The sequence below is a fragment of the Schistocerca serialis genome, chromosome 1, assembly GCF_023864345.2.
Source record: "Schistocerca serialis cubense isolate TAMUIC-IGC-003099 chromosome 1, iqSchSeri2.2, whole genome shotgun sequence".
NCBI classification, from domain to species: Eukaryota; Metazoa; Arthropoda; class Insecta; order Orthoptera; family Acrididae; genus Schistocerca; species Schistocerca serialis.
The window spans coordinates 8,492,586-8,517,799 of NC_064638.1; positions in this window are offsets into that span (position 1 = coordinate 8,492,586).

The window sequence follows — 25,214 nt, forward strand, 5'->3', positions numbered from 1 at the left end:
TGCCTGAGACAGCAATGTCCCCTTGGAGACAAGTCGGCTTGAGGCCGATGGATTGACTCTCGACGCAATTTGAGTGTTCCATCGTCATTAGGAGGCCCTGAACATTACAATTAACTATCAATTTTGCGCTGGATTCTAAAATATAGACTTACAGGGGAACGACCATAAGGTGCCCGAGGCAGCAATAGACCCTTGGAGACAAGTCGGCTGGAGGCCGATGTATTGAATCTCGACGCAATTTTAGTGTTCCATCGTCATTAGGAGGCCCTGAACATTACAATTAACTATCAGTTTTGCGTCGGATTCTATGATCTAGACTCACAGGGGAACGACCATAAGGTGCCTGAGGCAGCAATAGACTCTTGGGGACAAGTCGGCTGAAGGACGATGTATTGAATATCGACGCAATTTGAGTGTTCCATCGTCATTAGGAGGCCCTGAACATTACAATTAACTATCAATTTTGCGCCGGATTCTAAAATATAGACTCACAGGGGAACGACCATAAGGTGCCCGAGGCAGCAATATCCCCATGGAGACAATTCGGCTGGAGGACGATGTATTGGATCGCGACGCAATTTGAGTGTTCCATCGTAATTTGGAGGATCTGAATGTTACAATTTACTCTGTTTTTCGACGGATTCGAAAATCTAGACTCACTGGAGACGGATAATAAGGTGCCCGAGGCAGAAATATCCCCTTCGAGACCAGTCCGCTGGAGGTGGATGTATTGAATCGCGACGCAATTTGAGTGCTCCATCGTCATTAGGAGGCCCTGAACGTAACAATTCACTATCATTTTTTCGTCGGGTTCGAAAAACTAGACTCACAGGAGAACGATCATAAGGTGCCCGAGGCATCAGTAGACCCTTGGAGACAAGTCGGCTGGAGGACGATGTATTGGATCGCGACGCAATTTGAGTGTTCCATCGTCATTAGGAGGCCCTGGATGTTACAATTAACTATCAGTCTTTCGTCGGATTCGAAAATCTAGACTCACTGGAGACGGACCATAAGGTGCACGAGGCAGCAATATCCCCTTGGAGACCAGTCCGCTGGAGGACGATGTATTGAATCGCGACGTAATTTGAGTGTTCCATCGTCATAAGGAGGCCCTGAACGTTACAATTAACCATCAGTTTTGCGTCGGATTCGAAAACGTGGAATCACCGGAGACGGGCAATGTGGTGCCCGAGGCAGCGATATCCCCTTGGAGAAAAGTTGGATGGAGGACGTTGTAGTGAATCGCGACGCAATTTGAGTGTTCCATCGTCATTTGGAGGTCCTGAACGTTACAATTAACAATCTGTTTTGCGTCGGATTCGAAAATCTTGACTCACAGGAGAACGACCATAAAGTGCCCGAGGCAGCAATAGACCCTTGGAGACAAGTCGGCTCGAGGCCCATGTATTGAATCTCGACGCAATTTGAGTGTTCCATCGTCATTAGGTGCCCTGAACGTTACAATTAACTATCTGTTTTGCGTCGGATTGTAAAATCTAAACTCACAGGGGAACGACCATAAGGTGCCCGAGGCAGCAATAGACCTTTGGAGACAAGTCGGCTGGAGGACGATGTATTGGATCGCGACACAATTTGAGTGTTCCATCGTAACTAGGAGGCCCTGATTGTTACAATTAACTATCAGTTTTTCGTCGGATTCGAAAATCTAGACTCACTAGAGACGAATCATAAGGTGCCCGAAGCAGCAATATCCCCTTGGAGACCAGTCCGCTAGAGGACGATGTATTGAATCGCGATGCAATTTGAGTACTCCATCGTCATTAGGAGGCCCTGAACGTTACAATTAACTATCAGTTCCGTGTCGAATTCGAAAATCTAGACTCACAGGAGATGGACCATATGGTGCCCGAGGCAGCAATATCCTCTTCGAGACAAGTCGGCTGGAGGACGATGTAGTGAATCTCGACGCAATTTGAGTGTTCCTTCGTCATTAGGAGGCCCTGAACGTTACATTTAACTATCGGTTTCGCATCGGAATCGAAAATCTAGACTCACAGGAGACGGACCATATGGTGCCCGAGGCAGCAATGTCCCCTTGGAAACAAGTAGGCTGTAAGCGAGGTATCGAATCTCGACACAATTTGAGTGTTCCATCGTCATTAGGAGGCCCTGAACGTTAGAATTAACTATGAGTTTCGCATCGGAATCGAAAATCTAGACTCACAAGAGACGGACCATATGGTGCCCGAGGCAGCAATGTCCCCTTGGAGACAAGTCCGCTTTAGGACGATGTATTGAATCTCCACGCAATTTGAGTGTTCCATCGTCATTAGCAGCTCCTGAACTTTACAATTAAGTATCAGTGATGCGTCGGATTCGAAAATCTAGACTTACAGGATAGCGATCATTAGGAACTCGAGGCACCAATATCCCCATGGAGACAAGTCGGCTGGAGGACGGTGTATTGACTCGCGATGCAATTTGAGTGTTCCATCGTCATTAGGAGGCGCTGAACGTTACAATTAACTATCATTTATGCGTCGGATTCGAAAATGTAGTCACAGGAGAAGGATCATATGGTGCCCGAGACAGCAATATCCCCTTGGGTACAAGTCGGCTGAAAGACGATGTATTGAATCTTGACGCAAGTTGTGCGTTCCATCGTCATTAGGAGGCCCTGAACGTTACAATTAACTATTAGTTTTGCGTCGGATTCGAATATCTAGACTCAGAGGAGAACGAACATAAGGTGCCCGAGGCAGCAATAGACCCTTGGAGACAAGTCAGCTGAAGGACGATGTATTGACTCTCGACGCAATTTGAGTGTTCCATCGCCATTAGGAGGCCCTGAACATTACAATTAACTATCAGTTTTGCGTCGGATTCTAAAATCTAGACTCACAGGGGAACGACCATAAGGTGCCCGAGGCAGCAATAGATCCCTGGAGACAAGTCGACTGAAGGACGATGTATTGAATCTCGACGTAATTTGAGTGTTCCATCGTCATTAGGAGGCCCTGAAATTTACAATTAACAATCAGTATCCCGTCGGATTCGAAAATCTAGACTCACAGGGGAACGACCATTAGGTGCCCGAGGCAGCAATAGACCCTTGGAGACAAATCGGCTGAATGACGAGGTATTGAATCTCGGCGCAATTTGAGTGTTCCACCGTCATTTGGAAGCCCTAGACGTTACAATTAACAATCAGTTTCGCGTCGGATTCGAAGATCTAGACTCACAGGAGACGGACCACAAGGAGCCCGAGGCAGCAATATCCCCTTGTACAGAAGCTGGCTGGAGGTCGATGTATTGACTCTCGACGCAATTTGAGTGTTCCATCGTCATTAGGAGACCCTGAACGATACAATAACTATCAGTTTTGCCTCGGATACGAAAAAGTAGAATCACCGGAGACGGACCATGTGGTGCCCGAGGCAGCGATATCCCCTAGGAGAGAAGTCCGAAGGAGGACGTTGTAGTTAATCTCGACGCAATTTGAGTGTTTTATCGTCATTAGGAGGCCCTGAACGTTACAATTAACTATCAGTTTCGCGTCGGATTCGAAAATCTATACTCACAGGAGACGGACCACATGGAGCCCGAGGCAGCAATATCCCCTTGTAGACATGTCGGCTGGAGGTCGATGTATTGTCTCTCGACGCAATTTGAGTGTTCCATCGCCATTAGGAAGCGCTGAACATTACAATTAACTATCAGTTTTGCGTCGGATTCTGTGATCTAGACTCACAGGGGAACGACCATAAGGTGCCCGAGGCAGCAATAGACTCTTGGAGACAAGTCGGCTGAAGGACGATGTATTGAATCTCAACGCAATTTGAGTGTTCCATCGTCATTAGGAAGCCCTGAACGTAACATTTAACAATTAGTTTCGCGTCGGATTCGAAAATCTAGACTCACAGGAGAGCGACCATAAGGAACCTGTGGCAGCAATATCCCCATGGAGACAAGTCGGCTGGAGGACGATGTATTGACTCTCGACGCAATTTGAGTGTTCCATCGTCATTAGGAGGCGCTGAACGTTACAATTAAGTATCATTTTAGCGTCGGACTCGAAAATCTAGTCACAGGAGAAGGATCATATGGTGCCTGAGACAGCAATGTCCCCTTGGAGACAAGTCGGCTTGAGGCCGATGGATTGACTCTCGACGCAATTTGAGTGTTCCATCGTCATTAGGAGGCCCTGAACATTACAATTAACTATCAATTTTGCGCTGGATTCTAAAATATAGACTTACAGGGGAACGACCATAAGGTGCCCGAGGCAGCAATAGACCCTTGGAGACAAGTCGGCTGGAGGCCGATGTATTGAATCTCGACGCAATTTTAGTGTTCCATCGTCATTAGGAGGCCCTGAACATTACAATTAACTATCAGTTTTGCGTCGGATTCTATGATCTAGACTCACAGGGGAACGACCATAAGGTGCCTGAGGCAGCAATAGACTCTTGGGGACAAGTCGGCTGAAGGACGATGTATTGAATATCGACGCAATTTGAGTGTTCCATCGTCATTAGGAGGCCCTGAACATTACAATTAACTATCAATTTTGCGCCGGATTCTAAAATATAGACTCACAGGGGAACGACCATAAGGTGCCCGAGGCAGCAATATCCCCATGGAGACAATTCGGCTGGAGGACGATGTATTGGATCGCGACGCAATTTGAGTGTTCCATCGTAATTTGGAGGATCTGAATGTTACAATTTACTCTGTTTTTCGACGGATTCGAAAATCTAGACTCACTGGAGACGGATAATAAGGTGCCCGAGGCAGAAATATCCCCTTCGAGACCAGTCCGCTGGAGGTGGACGTATTGAATCGCGACGCAATTTGAGTGCTCCATCGTCATTAGGAGGCCCTGAACGTAACAATTCACTATCATTTTTTCGTCGGGTTCGAAAAACTAGACTCACAGGAGAACGATCATAAGGTGCCCGAGGCATCAGTAGACCCTTGGAGACAAGTCGGCTGGAGGACGATGTATTGGATCGCGACGCAATTTGAGTGTTCCATCGTCATTAGGAGGCCCTGGATGTTACAATTAACTATCAGTTTTTCGTCGGATTCGAAAATCTAGACTCACTGGAGACGGACCATAAGGTGCACGAGGCAGCAATATCCCCTTGGAGACCAGTCCGCTGGAGGACGATGTATTGAATCGCGACGTAATTTGAGTGTTCCATCGTCATAAGGAGGCCCTGAACGTTACAATTAACCATCAGTTTTGCGTCGGATTCGAAAACGTGGAATCACCGGAGACGGACAATGTGGTGCCCGAGGCAGCGATATCCCCTTGGAGAAAAGTTGGATGGAGGACGTTGTAGTGAATCGCGACGCAATTTGAGTGTTCCATCGTCATTTGGAGGTCCTGAACGTTACAATTAACAATCTGTTTTGCGTCGGATTCGAAAATCTTGACTCACAGGAGAACGACCATAAAGTGCCCGAGGCAGCAATAGACCCTTGGAGACAAGTCGGCTCGAGGCCCATGTATTGAATCTCGACGCAATTTGAGTGTTCCATCGTCATTAGGTGCCCTGAACGTTACAATTAACTATCTGTTTTGCGTCGGATTGTAAAATCTAAACTCACAGGGGAACGACCATAAGGTGCCCGAGGCAGCAATAGACCTTTGGAGACAAGTCGGCTGGAGGACGATGTATTGGATCGCGACACAATTTGAGTGTTCCATCGTAACTAGGAGGCCCTGATTGTTACAATTAACTATCAGTTTTTCGTCGGATTCGAAAATCTAGACTCACTAGAGACGAATCATAAGGTGCCCGAAGCAGCAATATCCCCTTGGAGACCAGTCCGCTAGAGGACGATGTATTGAATCGCGATGCAATTTGAGTACTCCATCGTCATTAGGAGGCCCTGAACGTTACAATTAACTATCAGTTCCGTGTCGAATTCGAAAATCTAGACTCACAGGAGATGGACCATATGGTGCCCGAGGCAGCAATATCCTCTTCGAGACAAGTCGGCTGGAGGACGATGTATTGAATCTCGACGCAATTTGAGTGTTCCATCGTCATTAGGAGGCGCTGAACGTTACAATTAGTAATCATTTTAGCGTCGGATTCGAAAATCTACTTACAGGAGAAGGATCAAATGGTGCCCGAGACAGCAATATCCCCTTCGAGACAAGTCGGCTGGAGGACGATGTATTGAATCTCGACGCAATTTGAGAGTTCCATCGTCATTAGGAGGCGCTGAACGTTACAATTAACTATCATTTTAGCGTCGGGTTCGAAAATCTACTCACAGGAGAAGGATCATATGGTGCCCGAGACAACAATATCCCCTTGGATACAAGTCGGCTGGAGGACGATGTATTGAATCTCGACGCAATTTGAGTGTTCCATCGTCATTAGGAGGCCCTGAACGTTACAGTTAGCTAACAGTCTCGCGTCGGATTCGAAAATCTAGACTCACAGGAGACGGACCACATGGAGCCCGAGGCAACAATATCCCCTTGTAGAGAAGTCGGCTGGAGGTCGATGAATTGACTCTCAACGCAATTTGAGTGTTTCATCGTTATTAGGAGGCGCAGAACGTTACAATTAACTATCATTTTTGCGTCGGATTCGAAAATCTAGACTCACAGGAGACGGACCATATGGTGCCCGAGGCAGCAATATCCCCTTGGAGACAAGTCGGCTGGAGTCCGATGGATGGAATCTCGACGCAATTTGAGTGTTCCATCGTCATTAGGAGGCCCTGAACATTACAATTAACTATCAGTTTTGCGTCGGATTCTAAAATCTAGACTCGCAGGGGTACGACCACAAGGGCCCAAGGCAGCAATAGACCCTTGGAGAGAAATCGGCTGAATGCCGATGTATTGAATCTCTACGCAATTTGAGTGTTCCATCTTCATTAGGAAGCCCTGAACATTACAATTAACAATCAGTTTCGCGTCGGATTCGAAAATCTGGACTCACAGGAGGGCGACCATTAGGAGCCCGAGGCAGCAATATCCCCATGGAGACAAGTCGACTGGAGGACGATTTATTGGATCACGACGCAATTTCAGTGTTCCATCGTCATTAGGAGGCCCTGAACGTTCCAATTAACTATCAGTTTTGTGTCGGATTCGAAAATCTAGACTCACAGGAGACGGATCATATGGTGCCCGAGGCAGCATTATCCCCTTCGAGACAAGTCGGCTGGAGGACGATGCATTGAATCTCGACGCAATTTGAGTGTTCCATCGTCATTAGGTGGCCCTGAACGTTACAATGATTTATCATTTTTGCGTCGGATTCGAAAATCTATACTCACAGGAGACGGACCATATGGTGCCCGAGGCAACAATTTCCCCTTGGAGACAAGTCGGCTGGAGGCCGATGTGTTGTATCTCGACGCAATTTAAGTGTTCCATCGTCATTAGGAAACCGTGAACGTTACAATTAACAATCAGTTTCGCGTCTTAATCGAAAATCTAGACTCACAGGAGACGAACCACATGGAGCCCGAGGCAGCAATATCCCCTTGTAGACAAGTCGGCTGGAGGTCGGTGGTTCTACTCTCGACGCAATTTGAGTGTTCCATCGTCATTAGGAGGCGCTGATCGTTACAATTAACTATCATTTTTGCGTCGGATTCGAAAATCTAGACCCACAGGACACGGACCACATGGAGCCCGAGCTAGCAATATCCCCTTGTAGACAAGTCGGCTGGAGGACGATGTATTGGCTCTCGACGCAATTTGAGTGTTCCTTCCTCTTTAGGAGGCGCTGAACGTTGCAATTAACTATCAGTTATGCGTCGGATTTCGAAATCTAGACTCACAGGAGAACGACCACAAGGTGCCCGAGGCAGCAATAGACATTTGAAGTCAAATCGGCTGGAGGCCGATTTATTGAATCTCGTCGCAATTTGAGTGTTCCATCGTCATTAGGAGGCGCTGAACGTTACAATTAACAATCAGTTTTGCGTCGGATTCGAAAATCTAGACTCACAGGGGAACGACAATAAGGTGCCCGAGGCATGAATATCCCCATGGAGAGAAGTCGGCTGGAGGACGATGTATTGAAACTCAACGCAATTTGAGTGTTCCATCGACATTAGGAGGCCCTGAACTTTACACATAACTATCAGATATGCATCGGATTCGAAAATCTAGACGCACAGGAGAACGACCACAAGGTGCCCGAGGCAGCAATATCCCCTTGGAGACAAGTCGGCTGGGGGACGATGTATTGAATCGCGACGTAATTTGAGTGTTCCATCGTCATTAGGAGGCCCTGAACGTTACAATTAACCATCAGTTTTGCGTCGGATTCGAAAACGTGGAATCACCGGAGACGGACAATGTGGTGCCCGAGGCAGCGATATCCCCTTGGAGAAAACTTGGATGGAGGACGTTGTAGTGAATCTCGACGCAATTTGTGTGTTCCTTCGTCGTTAGGAGGCCCTGAACGTTACATTTAACTATCTGTTTTGCGTCGGATTCGAAAATCTAGACTGACAGGTGAACGACCATAGGGTGCCCGAGGCAGCAATGGACTCTTGGAGACAAGTCGGCTCGAGGCCGATGTATTGAACCTCGACGCAATTTGAGTGTTCCATCGTCATTTGGAGGTCCTGAACGTTACAATTAACTATCTGTTTTGCGTCGGATTCGAAAATCTAGACTCATAGGAGAACGACCATAAGGTGCCCGAGGCAGCAATAGACCCTTGGAGACAAGTCGGCTCGAGGCCCATGTATTGAATCTCGACGCAATTTGAGTGTCCCATCGTCATTAGGTGCCCTGTACGTTACAATTAACTATCTGTTTTGCGTCGGATTGTAAAATCTAAACTCACAGGGAACGACCATAAGGTGCCCGAGGCAGCAATAGACCCTTGGAGACAAGTCGGCTGGAGGACGATGTATTGGATCGCGACACAATTTGAGTGTTCCATCGTAACTAGGAGGCCCTGATTGTTACAATTAACTATCAGTTTTTCGTCGGATTCGAAAATCTAGACTCACTGGAGACGAATCATAAGGTGCCCGAAGCAGCAATATCCCCTTGGAGACCAGTCCGCTAGAGGACGATGTATTGAATCGCGACGCAATTTGAGTACTCCATCGTCATTAGGAGGCCCTGAACGTTACAATTAACTATCAGTTCCGCGTCGAATTCGAAAATCTAGACTCACAGGAGATGGACCATACGGTGCCCGAGGCAGCAATATCCCCTTCGAGACAAGTCGGCTGGAGGACGATGTATTGAATCTCGACGCAATTTGAGTGTTCCATCGTCAATAGGAGGCGCTGAACGTTACAATTAGTAATCATTTTAGCGTCGGATTCGAAAATCTACTTACAGGAGAAGGTTTAAATGGTGCCCGAGACACCAATATCCCCTTGAATACAAGTCGGCTGGAGGATGGTGTATTGAATATCGATGCAATTTGAGTGTTCCATCATCATTAGGAGGCCCTGAACGTTACAATTAACTATCATTTTAGCGTCGGGTTCGAAAATCTAGACTCACAGGAGACGGACCACATGGAGCCCGAGGCAACAATATCCCCTTGTAGAGAAGTCGGCTGGAGGTCGATGAATTGACTCTCAACGCAAGTTGAGTGTTTCATCGTTATTAGGAGGCGCTGAACGTTACAATTAACTATCATTTTTGCGCCGGATTCGAAAATCTAGACTCACAGGAGACGGACCATATGGTGCCCGAGGCAGCAGTATCCCCTTGGAGATAAGTCGGCTGGATTCCGATGGATGGAATCTCGACGCAATTTGAGTGTTCCATCGTCATTAGGAGGCCCTGAACATTACAATTAACTATCAGTTTGGCGTCGGATTCTAAAATCTAGACTCGCAGGGGTACGACCATAAGGTGCCCAAGGCAGCAATAGACCCTTGGAGACAAATCGGCTGAATGCCGATGTATTGAATCTCGACGCAATTTGAGTGTTCCATCTTCATTAGGAAGCCCTGAACATTACAATTAACAATCAGTTTCGCGTCGGATTCGAAAATCTAGACTCACAGGAGAGCGACCATTAGGAGCCCGTGGCAGCAATATCCCCATGGAGACAAGTCGACTGGAGGACGATGTATTGGATCGCGACGCAATTTGAGTGTTCCATCGTCATTAGGAGGCCCTGAACGTTACAATTAACTATCTGGGGGGAATGCAGTGGGGAAGCCAGTGGGCATTCTGGTGAGATCCTCTCCTGGAACTGCAGGTTATGTAGCAAGAGTAAGTTGATAGAGGAGCAGGAGCGTAAGATCTGTGCCCTTCAGGTACAGTTGAAAAACGCACAGGAGGAGCTAGATAGGATGAGGAGGGAGAAGGGGGTTGGGGAATGGGAGCTGGCTGTTGGCAAGAGATCTGCTAGGAGAAGGAGATTTTCAGATAGTTTTACTATTGGTGTTTGTAATAGATATGACCAACTGTCAGAGTCTAGTGGAGAGGAATCTCTAGTAGCTGTAGATGTAGGAAGTATGCAGCAGACCTCAGCAGTTACGGTGGCTAGGACAGTTGCAAAGTCTAAGAGAAAGAAGAAGGTTCTGCTGTTAGGTAGTTCTCATGGTAGAGGTGTAGGCCAGCAGTTGCAGGAAGTTTTGGGGAGTGAGTACCAGGTCACCAGCATTGTGAAGCCTAATGCAGGATTGGCTCAGGTGACTTTTAACATAGGGGGGTTATGTAGGGATTTTACTAAAGAGGATCAGGTAGTGATTGTGGGTGGGGCTGGTAATAGTATTGATAGGGATGGGAAGTATGACATAGATGGTGACCTGGAAAAGATAGCCACTCAGACTGGCAACACGAATGTGCATTTCGTGGAACTGTTTCAGCGTCACGATCGGCCTCATCATAATATAGCCGTCAGGCGTAATAACATGAGACTTGGGGGTGCGCTGATGACAGAAGGCATGAGTCACATTTCAGTGGTGTCGGTGGAGTCTATCAGTAGGACGGGTTTCACCAGACATGGCCTGCACCTCAACAGGTATGGGAAGGGGAGGTTGGCAAAACTTATAGGTGACAGCATAGGTGGGGGTGGTGGGATCACTCATGGGAAAATTCCGGTAGTTGTGGGTGTTAGAGCTGTACATTTTTTATATTGAAGTCAGCTGATAGGTATTTCTGCTTAAGGGAAGTCTCTCTAACAGAGAAACCACTTTCTACAAAGCTTGGGTATCCGATTAATGAGGGAATTAGTATATTTCATCAAAATCTACAAGGTATTCGAGATAAAGTTAGTGAACTGCTTATAGATGTTGACTCTGAAATTATTGGTATATCTGAACACTTCTTAAATAAGGAGATAATTCAGAGACTTCCTTTACCAGGATACAGGTTGGCTGGCAGCTTTTCTAGGAGCTCTTTGCGGTGTGGGGGAGTAGCCATGTATGTGAAAAACGGTATCCCATTTGAGTCAATTGATGTTTCAAAGTACTGCACTGAAAAGGTGTTTGAATGTTGTGCAGGTGTGGTTAAATTTAGTGGAGCTAAACTTCTTACTGTTGTTATTTATAGATCCCCAGACTCCGATTTCACAACATTTTTGCTAAAGCTAGAGGAGGTTCTTGGTTCACTTTATAGGAAATACAAAAAGTTAGTTATATGTGGTGACTTCAATATTAATTGTATAAGTGATTGTGCAAGGAAAAGGATGCTGGTAGACCTCCTTAATTCATATAATCTTATGCAAACCGTATTCTTTCCAACGAGAGTGCAAGGTAACAGTAGAACAACCATTGAGAATATTTTTGTTCATTCGTCATTATTAGAAGGGCATTCTGTTAGCAAAAAAGTGAATGGCCTTTCAGATCATGATGCACAAATTTTAAGTCTAAAAGATTTTTGTGCTTCAACACATGTTAAATATAGTTACCAACTTTTTAGGAAAGCTGATCCAGTTGCTGTACAGACTTTTGTAAACCTTATCAAGGAACAAGATTGGCAAGATGTTTTTGTGCTGATACAGTAGACGATAAATATAATGCTTTCCTCAAGACTTTTCTCGTGCTCTTTGAAAGTTGCTTTCCGTTAGAACGTTTAAAACAGGGTACTAGCACAAACAGGCAGCCTGGGTGGCTGACTAAAGGGATAAGAATATCTTGTAGAACAAAGTGGCAATTATATCAAAACGTTAGAAACAGTCAAAATCTAAATGCAGCAGCCCATTACAAACAGTATTGTAAGGTGCTTAAAAAAGTTATTAGGAAGGCAAAAAGTATGTGGTATGCAGATAGAATAGCTAAGTCTCAGGATAAAATTAAAACCATATGGTCAGTCGTAAAGGAAGTGGCTGGTCTGCAGAGACAGGTCGAGGATATAGAATCAGTGCGTAGTGGGGATGTCCGTGTTGCTGATAAGTCGCATATATGTACAGTACTTAATAATCACTTTCTGAATATAGCAGGTGAACTAAATAGAAACCTAGTCCCAACAGGGAATCATATAGCGCTCTTAGAAAAAAGTGTTCCGAGACTGTTACCTGAAATGCTCCTCCATGATACTGACAAGAGGGAGATTGAGTTAATAATTAAATCACTAAAGACCAAGAACTCTCATGGATATGACGGGGTATCTAGCAGAATACTGAAGTATTGTTCCACGTATGTTAGCTCAGTACTTAGCCATATCTGTAACTTTTCCTTTAGCAGTGGTCGGTTTCCTGACCGATTAAAGTACTCGGTAGTGAAGCCACTTTATAAAAAGGGAGACAGGGATAATGTTGACAATTATAGACCTATTTCTATGCCATCGGTGTTTGCTAAAGTTATCGAGAGGCTTGTATATACAAGGTTACTGCAGCATTTAAATTCACATAATTTGCTGTCAAATGTACAGTTTGGTTTTAGAAATGGCTTAACAACTGAAAATGCTATATTCTCTTTTCTCTGTGAGGTTTTGGACGGATTAAATAAAAGGTTGAGAACGTTAGGTGTTTTCTTTGATTTAACGAAGGCTTTTGACTGTGTTGACCACAAAATATTACTGCAGAAGTTGGAACATTATGGAGTAAGGGGAGTAGCTTACAATTGGTTCGCCTCCTACTTTAAGAACAGAAAGCAGAAGGTAATCCTCCGCAATATTGAGAGTGGTAATGATGTTCAGTCCCAATGGGGCACTGTTAAATGGGGCGATCCCCAAGGGTCGGTGCTGGGGCCACTGCTGTTCCTTATTTATGTAAATGAGATGCCTTCTAGTATTACAGGTGATTCAAAAATATTTGTGTTTGCTGATGACACCACCTTGGTAGTGAAGGATCTTGTGTGTAATACTGAAACATTATCAAATAATGTAGTTCATGAAGTAAGTTCGTGGCTTGTGGAAAATAATTTGATGCTAAATCACAGTAAGACTCAGTTTTTACAGTTTCTAACCCACAATTCAACAAGAACTGACATTTTAATCAGACAGAATGGGCATGTTATAAGCGAGACGGAACAGTTCAAGTTCCTAGGCGTACAGATAGATAGTAAGCTGTTGTGGAAAGCCCATGTTCAGGATCTTGTTCAGAAACTAAATGCCGCTTTATTTACCATTAGAACAGTATCTGAAATAAGTGACATTTCAACACGAAAAGTAGTATACTTCGCATATTTTCATACGCTTATGTCATATGGTATTATTTTTTGGGGTAATTCTTCTGATTCAAAAAGGGTATTTTTGGCTCAAAAACGGGCTGTTCGAGCTATGTATGGTGTAAGTTCGAAAACCTCTTGTCGACCCCTATTCAATAGTCTGGGAATTTTGACATTGCCCTCACAGTATGTATTTTCTTTAATGTCGTTTGTTGTTAGCAATATTAGCTTATTCCCAAGAGTTAGCAGCTTTCACTCAGTTAATACTAGGCAGAATTCAAATCTGCATGTGGAATGCACTTCCTTGACTCTTGTGCAGAAAGGAGTGCAGTATTCTGCTGCATCCATTTTCAATAAGCTACCACAAGAACTCAAAAATCTTAGCAGTAGCCCAAACACTTTTAAGTCTAAACTGAAGAGTTTCCTCATGGCTCACTCCTTCTATTCTGTCGAGGAACTCCTGGAAGAGATAAAAAATTAAGCAAATTCCAGTGTTACATTCATGATTTTCTTTATTTAAACTAACGACTTGTTTCATTTTATCTGTTTCTACAATCGTGTTATAATTTCATGTATTGACTCGTTCCATGACCATGGAGACTTCTCCTAAATGTGGTCCCACGGAACAATAAATAAATAAATAAATAAAAAAATAAATCAGTTTCGCGTCGGATTCGAAAATCTAGACTCACAGGAGACGGACCACATGGAGCCCGAGGCAGCAATTTCCCCTTGTTGACAAGACGGCTAGTGGTCGATGTATCTACTCTCGACGCAATTTGAGTGTTCCATCGTCATTAGGAGGCGCTCATCGTTACAATGAACTATCATTTTTGCGTCGGATTCGAAAATCTAGACTCACAGGAGACGGACCATATGGTGCCCGAGGCAACAATTTCCCCTTGGAGACAAGTCGGCTGGAGGCCGATGTGTTGTATCTCGACGCAATTTAAGTGTTCCATCGTCATTAGGAAACCGTGAACGTTACAATTAACAATCAGTTTCGCGTCGGATTCGAAAATCTAGACTCACAGGAGACGAACCACATGGAGCCCGAGGGAGCAATATCCCCTTGTAGACAAGTCGGCTGGAGGTCGATGGTTCTACTCTCGACGCAATTTGAGTGTTCCATCGCCATTAGGAGGCGCTGATCGTTACAATTAACTATCATTTTTGCGTCGGATTCGAAAATCTAGACCCACAGGACACGGACCACATGGAGCCCGAGCTAGCAATATCCCCTTGTAGACAAGTCGGCTGGAGGACGATGTATTGACTCTCGACGCAATTTGAGTGTTCCATCGTCATTAGGAGGCGCTGAACGCTACAATTAACTATCATTTTTGCGTCGTATTCGAAAATGTAGACTCACAGGAGACGGACCATATGGTGCCCGAGCAGCAATACCCCTTGGAGAGAAGTCGGCTGGAGGACGATGTATTGAACCTCGACGCAATTTGAGTGCCCCATCGTCATTAGGAGGCCCTGAATGTTAATATTAACTATCAGTTTTTTGTCGGATTCGAAAATCTAGACTCACTGGAGATGAATCATTTGGTGCCCGAAGCAGCAATATCCCCTTGGAAACCAGTCCGCTAGAGGACGATGTATTGAATCGCGACGCAATTTGAGTGCTCCATCGTCATTAGGAGGCCCTGAACGTTACAATTAACTATCAGTTTTTCGTCTGAGTCGAAAATCTAATCTCACTGGAGACGGACCGTAAGGTGCTCGAGGCAACAATATAGCCTTGGAGACCAGTCCGCTGGAGGACGTAGTATTGAAACGCGACGAAATTTGAGTTCTTCATCGTCATTAGGAGGCCCTGAACGTCACAATTAACTATCAGTTTTGCGTCAGATTCGAAAACGTATAACCTCCGGAGACGGACCATGTGGTGCCCGAGGCAGCGATATCCCCTTGGAGACAAGTCGGCTGGAGGACTATGTATTGGATCGGATTTGAAAATGTAGAATCACCGGATGCAGCAAAGTTCCCTTGGAGTCAAGTCGGCTGGAGGCCGATGTATTGAATCTAGACGCAATTTGAGTGTTCTATCGTCATTGGGAGGCCCTCAACATTTCAATTAACTATCACTTTAGCGTCGGATTCTAAAATCTAGACTCACAGGGGCACGACCATAAGGTGCCCGAGGCAGCAATAGACCCTTGGAGACAAATTGGCTGAATGACGAGGTATTGAATCTCGACGCAATTTGAGTGTTTCATCGTCATTAGGAAGCCCTGAACGTTGCAATTAACAATCAGTTTCGCGTCGGATTCGAAAATCTAGACTCACAGGAGAACGACCATAAGGTGCCCGAGGCAGTAATATCCCCATGGAGAGAAGTCGGCTGGAGGACGTTGTATTGAATCTCGACGCAATTTGAGTATTCCATCCTCATTAGGAGGCCCTGAAAGTTGCAATTAACTATCAGTTTTGCTTCGGATTCGAAAATCTAGACTCACAGGAGAACGACCATAATGTGCCCGAGGCAGCAATAGAAATTTGGAGACAAATCGGCTGAAGGACGATGTATTGAATCTCGACGCAATTTCAGTGCTCCATCGTCATTACGTGGCCCTGTACGTTACAGTTAACTATCAGTATCGCGTCGGATTCGAAAATCTAGAGTCACAGGAGACGGAGCATATGGTGCCCGGGGCAGCAATATCGCCTTGCAGACAAGTCGGCTGGAGGACGATGTATTGAATCTCGACGCAATTTGAGTGTTCCATCGTCATTAGGAGGCCCTGAAAGTTGCAATTAACTATCAGTTATGCGTCGGATTCGAAAATCTAGACTCACAGGAGAACGTCCAAAAGTTGCCCGAGGCAGCAATAGACATTTGGAGACAAGTCGGCTGGAGGCCGATGTATTGATTCTCGACGCAATTTGAGTGTTCCATCGTCATTAGGGGGCGCTGAACGTTGCAATTAACTATCAGTCATGCGCCGGATTCGAAAATCTAGACTCACAGGAGAACGACCATAAGATGCCCGAGGCAGCAATAGACAATTGGAAACAAGTCGGCTGCAGACCGATGTATTGAATCTCGAGGCAATTTGAGTGTTCCATCGTCATTAGGAGGCCCAGTACGTTACAATTAACTATCAGTTCCGCATCGGAATCGAAAATCTAGACTCACCGGAGACGGACCATATGGTGCCCGAGGCATCAAAGTCCCCTTGGAGACAAGTCGGCAGGAAGCAGAAGTATCGAATCTCGACGCAATTTGAGTGTTCCATCGTCATTAGGAGACGCTGAACGTTACAATTAACTATCATTTTTGCGTCGGATTCGAAAATCTAGACTCACAGGAGAACGAACACATGGTGCCCGAGGCAGCAATACCCCTTGGAGACAAGTCGGCTGGTGGACGATGTATTGAACCTGGACGCAGTTTGAGTGCCCCATCGTCATTAGGAGGCCCTGAATGTTACAATTAACTATCAGTTTTTTGTCGGATTCGAAAATGTAGACTCACTGGAGACGGAACCTAAGGTGCCCGAGGCAGCAATATCCCCTTGGAGACCAGTCCGCTGGAGGACGATGTATTGAATCGCGGCGCCATTTGAGTGCCCCATCGTCATTAGCAGGCCCTGAACGTTACAATTAACTATCTGTTATGCGACGGATTCGAAAATTTAGACTCACAGGATAACGACCACAAGGTGCCCGAGGCAGCAATAGACATTTGAAGACAAGTCGGCTGGAGGCTGATGTATTGAATCTCGACGCAATTTGAGTCATCCATCGTCATTAGGAGGCCCTGAACGTTACAATTAACTATCAGTTCCGCATCGGAATCGAAAATCTAGACTCACCGGAGACGGACCATATGGTGCCCGAGGCAGCAAAGTCCCCTTGGAGACAAGTCGGCAGGAAGCAGAAGTATCGAATCTCGACGCAATTTGAGTGTTCCATCGTCATTAGGAGGCCCTGAACGTTACAATTAACTATCAGTTTTGCGTCGGATTCGAAAATCTATTCTCACAGGAGAACGACCATAAGGTGCCCGATGCAGCAATAGACCCTTGGAGACAAATCATCTGAATGACGAGGTATTGAATCTCGACGCTATTTCTTTGTTCCATCGTCATTAGGAAGCTCTGAACGTTACTATTAACAATCTGTTTCGCGTGGATTCGAAAATCTAGACTCACAGGACACGGACCACATGGAGCCCGAGGCAGCAATATCCCCTTGTAGACAAGTCGGCTGGAGGACGATGTATTGAATCTCGACGCAATTTGAGTGTTCCAACTTCTTTAGGAGGCGCTGAACGTTGCAATTAACTATCAGTTATGCGTCGGATTTCAAAATCTAGACTCACAGGAGAACGACCACAAGGTGCCCGAGGCAGCAATAGACATTTGAAGACAAATCGGCTGGAGGCCGATGGATTGAATCTCGTCGCAATTTGAGTGTTCCATCGTCATTAGGAGGCGCTGAACGTTACAATTAACTATTATTTTTGCGTCGGATTCGAATATCTATACTCACAGGAGAACGACCATAAGGTGCCCGAGGCAGCAATAGAAAGTTGGAGACTAGTCGGCTGAAGGACGATGTATTGAATCTCAACGCAGTTTGAGTGTTCCATCGTCATTAGGAGCTCCTGAACTTTACAATTAACTACCAGTTATGCGTCGGATTCGCAAATCTAGACTCACAGGAGAACGACCACAAGATGCCCGAGGCAGCAATACACATTTGAAGACAAGTCGGCTGGAGGCCGATGTATTGAATCTCGACGCAATTTGAGTGTTCCATGGTCATTAGGAGGTCCTGAACGTTACAATTAACTATCAGTTTCGCATCGGAATCGAAAATGTAGACTCACCGGAGATGGACCATATGGTGCTAGAGGCAGCAATGTCCCCCTGGAGACAAGTCGGCTGGAAGCAGAAGTATTGAATCTCGACGCAATTTGAGTGTTCCATCGTCATTAGGAAGCCCTGAACGTTACAATTAACAATCAGTTTCGCGTCGGATTCGAAAATCTAGACTCACAGGGGAACGTCAAAAAGGTGCCGAAGGCATGAATATCCCCATGGAGAGAAGTCGGCTGGAGGACGATGTATTGAAACTCAACGCAATTTGAGTGTTCCATCGTCATTAGGAGGTCCTGAACTTTACAATTAACTATTAGTTATGCGTCGGATTCGAAAAATCTGGACTCACAGGAGATCGACCACAAGGTGCTCGAGGCAGCAATAGAAATTTGGAGACAAATCGGCTCGAGGCCGATGTATTGAATCTCTACGCAATATGAGTGTTCCATCGTCATTAGGAGGCGCTGAACGTTGCAATTAACTATCAGTTATGCGTCGGATTCGAAAATCTAGACTGACAGGAGAACGACCCTAAGGTGCCCGAGGCATCAATAGACCCTCTAAGACAAGTCGGTTGGAGACCGTTGTATTGAATCTCGACGCAATTTGAGTGTTCCGTCTTCATTAGGAGGCCCTGAGCGTTGCAATTAACAATCAGATTCGCGTCGGATTCGAAAATCTAGACTCACAGGACACGGACGACGTGGAGCCCGAGCCAGCAATATCCCCTTGTAGACAAGTCGGCTTGAGTACGATGTATTGGCTCTCGACGCAATTTGAGTGTTCCACCGTCATTAGGAGGCGCTAAACATTACAATTAACTATCATTTTAGCGTCGGATTCGAAAATCTAGTCTCACAGGAGAACGACCATATGGTGCCCGATGAAGCAATAGACCCTTGGTGACAAGTCGGCTGGAGGACGATGTATTGAATCTAGATGCAATTTCAGTGTTCCATCGACATTAGGAGGCCCTGAACTTTACAATTAACTATCATTTATGCGTCGGATTCGCAAATCTAGACTCACAGGAGAACGACCACAAGGTGCCCGAGGTAGCAATAGGCATTTGGAGACAAGTCGGCCGGAGGCCGATGTATTGAATCTCGACGCAATTTGAGATCGACATCGTCATGAGGAGGCGCTGAAATTTGCAATAAACTAACAGATATGCGTCGGATTCGACATTCTAGACTCACAGGAGAACGACCATAAGGTGCCGGAGGCAGCAATATCCCCTTGGAGACAAGTCGGCTGGGGGACGATGTATTGACTCTCGACGCAATTTGAGTGTTCCATCGTCATTAGGAGGCGCTGAACGCTACAATTAACTATCATTTTTGCGTCGGATTCGAAAATGTAGACTCACAGGAGACGGACCATATGGTGCCCGAGGCAGCAATACCCCTTGGAGACAAGTCGGCTGGAGGACGATGTATTGAACGTCGACGCAATTTGAGTGCCCCATCGTCATTAGGAGGCCCTGAATGTTACAATTAACTATCAGTTTTTCTTCGGATTCGAAAATGTGGACTCACTAGAGACGGACCATAAGGTGCCCGAGGCAGCAATATCCCCTTGGAGACCAGTCCGCTGGAGGACGATGTATTGAATCGCGACGCCATTTGAGTGCCCCATCGTCATTAGGAGGCCCTGAACGATACAATTAACTATGAGTTTTGCGTCGGATTCAAAAATCTAGACTCACAGGAGACGGACCACATGGAGCCCGAGGCTGCAATGTCCCCTTGGAGACAAGTCGGCTGGAGGACGATGTATTGAATCTCGACGCAATTTGAGTATTCCATCGTCTTTAGGAGGCCCTGAACGTTACAATTAACTATTAGTTTTGCGTCGGATTCTAAAATCTAGACTCACAGGAGAACGAACATAAGATGCCCGAGGGGGCAATAGACCTTTGGAGACAAGTAGGTTTGAATGACGATGTATTGCTTCTCGAAGCAATTTGAGTGTTCCATCGTCATTACGAGGCGCTGAACGTTGCAAATAACTATCAGTTAGGGGTCGGATTCAAAAATCTAGACTCATAGGAGATCGACCATAAGGTGCCCGGGGCAGCAATATCCCCTTGGAGACAAGTCGGCTGGATGACGATGTATTGAATCCCGACGCAATTTGAGTGTTCCATCGTCATTAGGAGGCGCTGAGCGTTACAATTAACTATCAGTTAAGCGTCGGATTCGAAAATCTAGACTCACTGGAGAACAAACAAAAGGTGCCCGAGGCAGCAATAGAGCCTCGGAGACATGTCGGCTGCAGGACGATGTATTGATTCTCGACGCAATTTGATTGTTCCATCGTCATTAGGATGCCATGAACTTTACAATTAACTATCAGTTATGCGTCGGATTCGAAAATCTAGACTCACAGGAGAACGACCAAAAGTTGCCGAGGCAGCAATAGACATTTGGAGACAAGTCGGCTGCAGGCCGATGTATTGATTCTCGACGCAATTTGAGTGTTCCATCGTCATTAGGGGGCGCTGAACGTTGCAATTAACTATCAGTCATGCGTCGGATTCGAAAATCTAGACTCACAGGAGAACGACCATAAGATGCCCGAGGCAGCAATAGACAATTGGAGACAAATCGGCTGCAGACCGATATATTGAATCTCGACGCAATTTGAGTGTTCCATCGTCATTAGGAGGCCCAGAACGTTACAAATAACTATGAGTTTCGCGTCGGATTCCAAAATCTAGACTCACAGGAAACGGACAACATGGAGCCCGAGGCAGCAATAGACATTTGAAGACAAGTCGGCTGGAGGCTGATGTATTGAATCTCGACGCAATTTGAGTGTTCCATCGTCATTAGGAAGCCCTGAACGTTACAATTAACAATCAGTTTCGCGTCGGATTCGAAAATCTAGACTCACAGGGGAACGTCAATAAGGTGCCGAAGGCATGAATATCCCCATGGAGAGAAGTCGGCTGGAGGACGATGTATTGAATCGCGACGCCATTTGAGTGCCCCATCGTCATTAGGAGGCCCTTACAATTAACTATCTGTTATGCGTCGGATTCGAAAATCTAGACTCACAGGAGAACGACCACAAGGTGCCCGAGGCAGCAATAGACATTTGAAGACAAGTCGGCTGGAGGCTGATGTATTGAATCTCGACGCAATTTGAGTGTTCCATCGTCATTAGGAAGCCCTGAACGTTACAATTAACAATCAGTTTCGCGTCGGATTCGAAAATCTAGACTCACAGTGGAACGTCAATAAGGTGCCGAAGGCATGAATATCCCCATGGAGAGAAGTCGGCTGGAGGACGATGTATTGAAACTCAACGCAATTTGAGTGTTCCATCGTCATTAGGAGGTCCTGAACTTTACAATTAACTATTAGTTATGCGTCGGATTCGAAAAATCTAGACTCACAGGAGAACGACCACAAGGTGCTCGAGGCAGCAATAGAAATTTGGAGACAAATCGGCTCGAGGCTGATGTATTGAATCTCTACGCAATTTGAGTGTTCCATCGTCAGTAGGAGGCGCTGAACGTTGCAATTAACTATCAGTTATGCGTCGGATTCGTAAATCTAGACTCACAGGAGAACGACCCTAGGGTGCCCGAGGAAGCAATAGACCCTTGGAGACAAGTCGGCTGGAGGACGATGTATTGAATCTCGATGCAATTTGATTGTTCCATCGACATTAGGAGGCCCTGAACTTTACAATTAACTATCAGTTATGCGTCGGATTCGAAAATCTAGACTCACAGGAGAACGAACACAAGGTGCCCGAGGTAGCAATAGACATTTGGAGACAAGTCGGCTGGAGGCCGATGTATTGAATCTCAACGCAATTTGAGTTCAACATCGTCATGAGGAGGCGCTGAAATTTGCAATAAACTATCAGATATGCGTCGGATTCGACATTCTAGACTCACAGGAGAACGACTATAAGGTACCCGAGGCAGCAATATCCCCTTGGAGACAAGTCGGCTGGGGGACGATGTATTGACTCTCGACGCAATTTGAGTGTCCCATCGTCATTAGGAGGCGCTGAACGCTACAATTAACTATCATTTTTGCGTCGGATTCGAAAATGTTGACTCACAGGTGACGGACCATATGGTGCCCGAGGCAGCAATACCCCTTGGAGACAAGTCGGCTGGAGGACGATGTATTGAACCTCGACGCAATTTGAGTGCCCCATCGTCATTAGGAGGCCCTGAATGTTACAATTAACTATCAGTTTTTCTTCGGATTCGAAAATGTGGACTCACTAGAGACGGACCATAAGGTGCCGGAGGCAGCAATATCCCCTTGGAGACCAGTCCGCTGGAGGACGATGTATTGAATCGCGACGCCATTTGAGTGCCCCATCGTCATTAGGAGGCCCTGAACGATACAATTAACTATGAGTTTTGCGTCGGATTCGAAAATCTACACTCACAGGAGACGGACCACATGGAGAGCGAGGCAGCAATATTCCCTTGTAGACAAGTCGGCTGGAGGACGATGTATTGACTCACGACGCAATTTGAGTGTTCCATCGCCATTAGGAGGCGCTGAACGTTATAATTAACTATTATTTTTGCGTCGGATTCGAAAATCTAGACTCACAGGAGAACGACCACAAGGTGCCCGAGGCAGCAATAGACATTTGAAGACAAGTCGGCTGGAGGCCGATGTATTCAATCTCGACGCAATTTGAGTATTCCGTCGTCATTAGGAGGCCCTGAACGTTACAATTAACTATCACTTTCGCATCGGAAACGAAAATCTAGACTCACCGAAGACGGACCATATGGTGGCCGAGGCAGCAATGTCCCCTTGGAGACAAGTCGGCTGGAAGCAGAAGTATTGAATCTCGACGCAATTTGAGTGTTCCATCGTCATTACGAGGCATTGAACGTTACAATTAACTATCAGTTTTGCGTCGGATTCGAAAATCTAGCCTCACAGGAGAACGACCATGAGGTGCCCGAGGCAGCAATATCCCCATGGAGAGAAGTCGGCTTTAGGGCGATGTATTGAATCTCGACGCAATTTGAGTATTCCATCGTCATTAGGAGGCCCTGAAACTTACAATTAACTGTCAGTTTTGCGTCGGGTTCGAAAATCTAGACTCACAGGAGAACGACCACAAGGTGCCCGAGGCAGCAATAGACCCCTGGAGCCAAGTCGGCTGAAGGCCGATGTATTGAATCTCGACGCAATTTGAGTGTTCCATCGTCATTAGGAGGCCCTGAATGATACAATTAACTATCAGTTTCTCATCGGAATCGAAAATCTAGACTCACCGGAGACGGACCATATGGTGCTAGAGGCAACAATGTCCCCTTGGAGACAAGTCGGCTGGAAGCACAAGTATTGAATCTCGTCGCAATTTGAGTGTTCCATCGTCATTAGGAGGCCCTAAACGTTACAATTAACTATCAGTTTTGCGTCGGATTCGAAAATCTAGACTCACAGGGGAACGACCATAAGGTGCCCGAGGCAGCAATATCCCCATGGAGAGAAGTCGGCTGGAGGACGATATATTGAATCTCGACGTAATTTGAGTGTTCCATCGTCATTAGGCGGCCCTGACGTTACAATTAACTATCAGCTTTGCGTCGGATTCGAAAATCTAGACTCACAGGAGAACGACCATAAGGTGCTCGAGGCAGCAATAGACCCCTGGAGCCAAGTCGGCTGAAGGACGATGTATTGAATCTCGTCGCAATTTGTGTGTTCCAGCGTCATTATGAGGCGCTGAACGTTACAATGAACTATCATTTTTGCGTCGGATTCGAAATCTAGACTCACAGGAGACGAACCATATGGTGCCCGAGGCAGGAATATCCCCTTGGAGACAAGTCGGCTGGAGGCCGATGGATTGACTCTCGACGCAATTTGAGTGTTCCATCGTCATTGGGAGGCCCTGAACATTACAATTAACTATCTGTTTTGCGTCGGATTCTAAAATCTAGACTCACAGGGGAACGACCATAAGGTGTTCGAGGCAGCAATAGACCCTTGGAGACAAATCGGCTGAATGCCGATATATTGAATCTCGACGCAATTTCAGTGTTCCATCGTCATTTGGAAGCCCTAGTCGTTACAAATAACAGTCAGTTTCGCGTCGGATTCCAAAATCTAGACTCACCGGAGACGGACCATATGGTGCCCGAGGCAGCAATATCCCCATGGAGACAAGTCGGCTGGAGGTCGATGTATTGACTCTCGACGCAATTTGAGTGTTCCATCGTCATTAGGAGGCGCTGAACGTTACAATTAACTATCATATTTGCGTCGGATTCGAAAATCTAGACTCACAGGAGACGGACCATAAGGTGCCCGAGGCAGAATTTCCATTTGGAGACAAGTCGGCTGGACGCCGATGTATTGAATCTCGACGCAATTTGAGTGTTCCATCGTCATTTGGAGGCCCTGAACGTTACAATTAACTATCAGTTTCGCGTCGGATTCTAAAATCTAGACTCACAGGAGAAGGATCACATGGTGCCCGAGACAGTAATATCCCCTTGGAGGCAAGTCGGCTGGAGGACGATGTATTGAATCTCGACGCAATTTGAGTGTTCCATCGTCATTAGGAAACCTTGAACGTTACAATTAACAATCAGTTTCGCGTCGGATTCGAAACACTAGACTCACAGGAGAGCGACCTTAAGGAGCCCGAGGCAGCAAAATTCCCATGGAGACAAGTCGGCTCGAGGCCCATGTATTGAATCTCGACGCAATTTGAGTGTTCCGTCGTCATTAGGAAGCCCTGAACGTTACAATTAACAATCAGTTTCCCGTCTGATTCGAAAATCTAGACTCACAGGGGAGCGACCATAAGGTGCCCAAGGCAGCA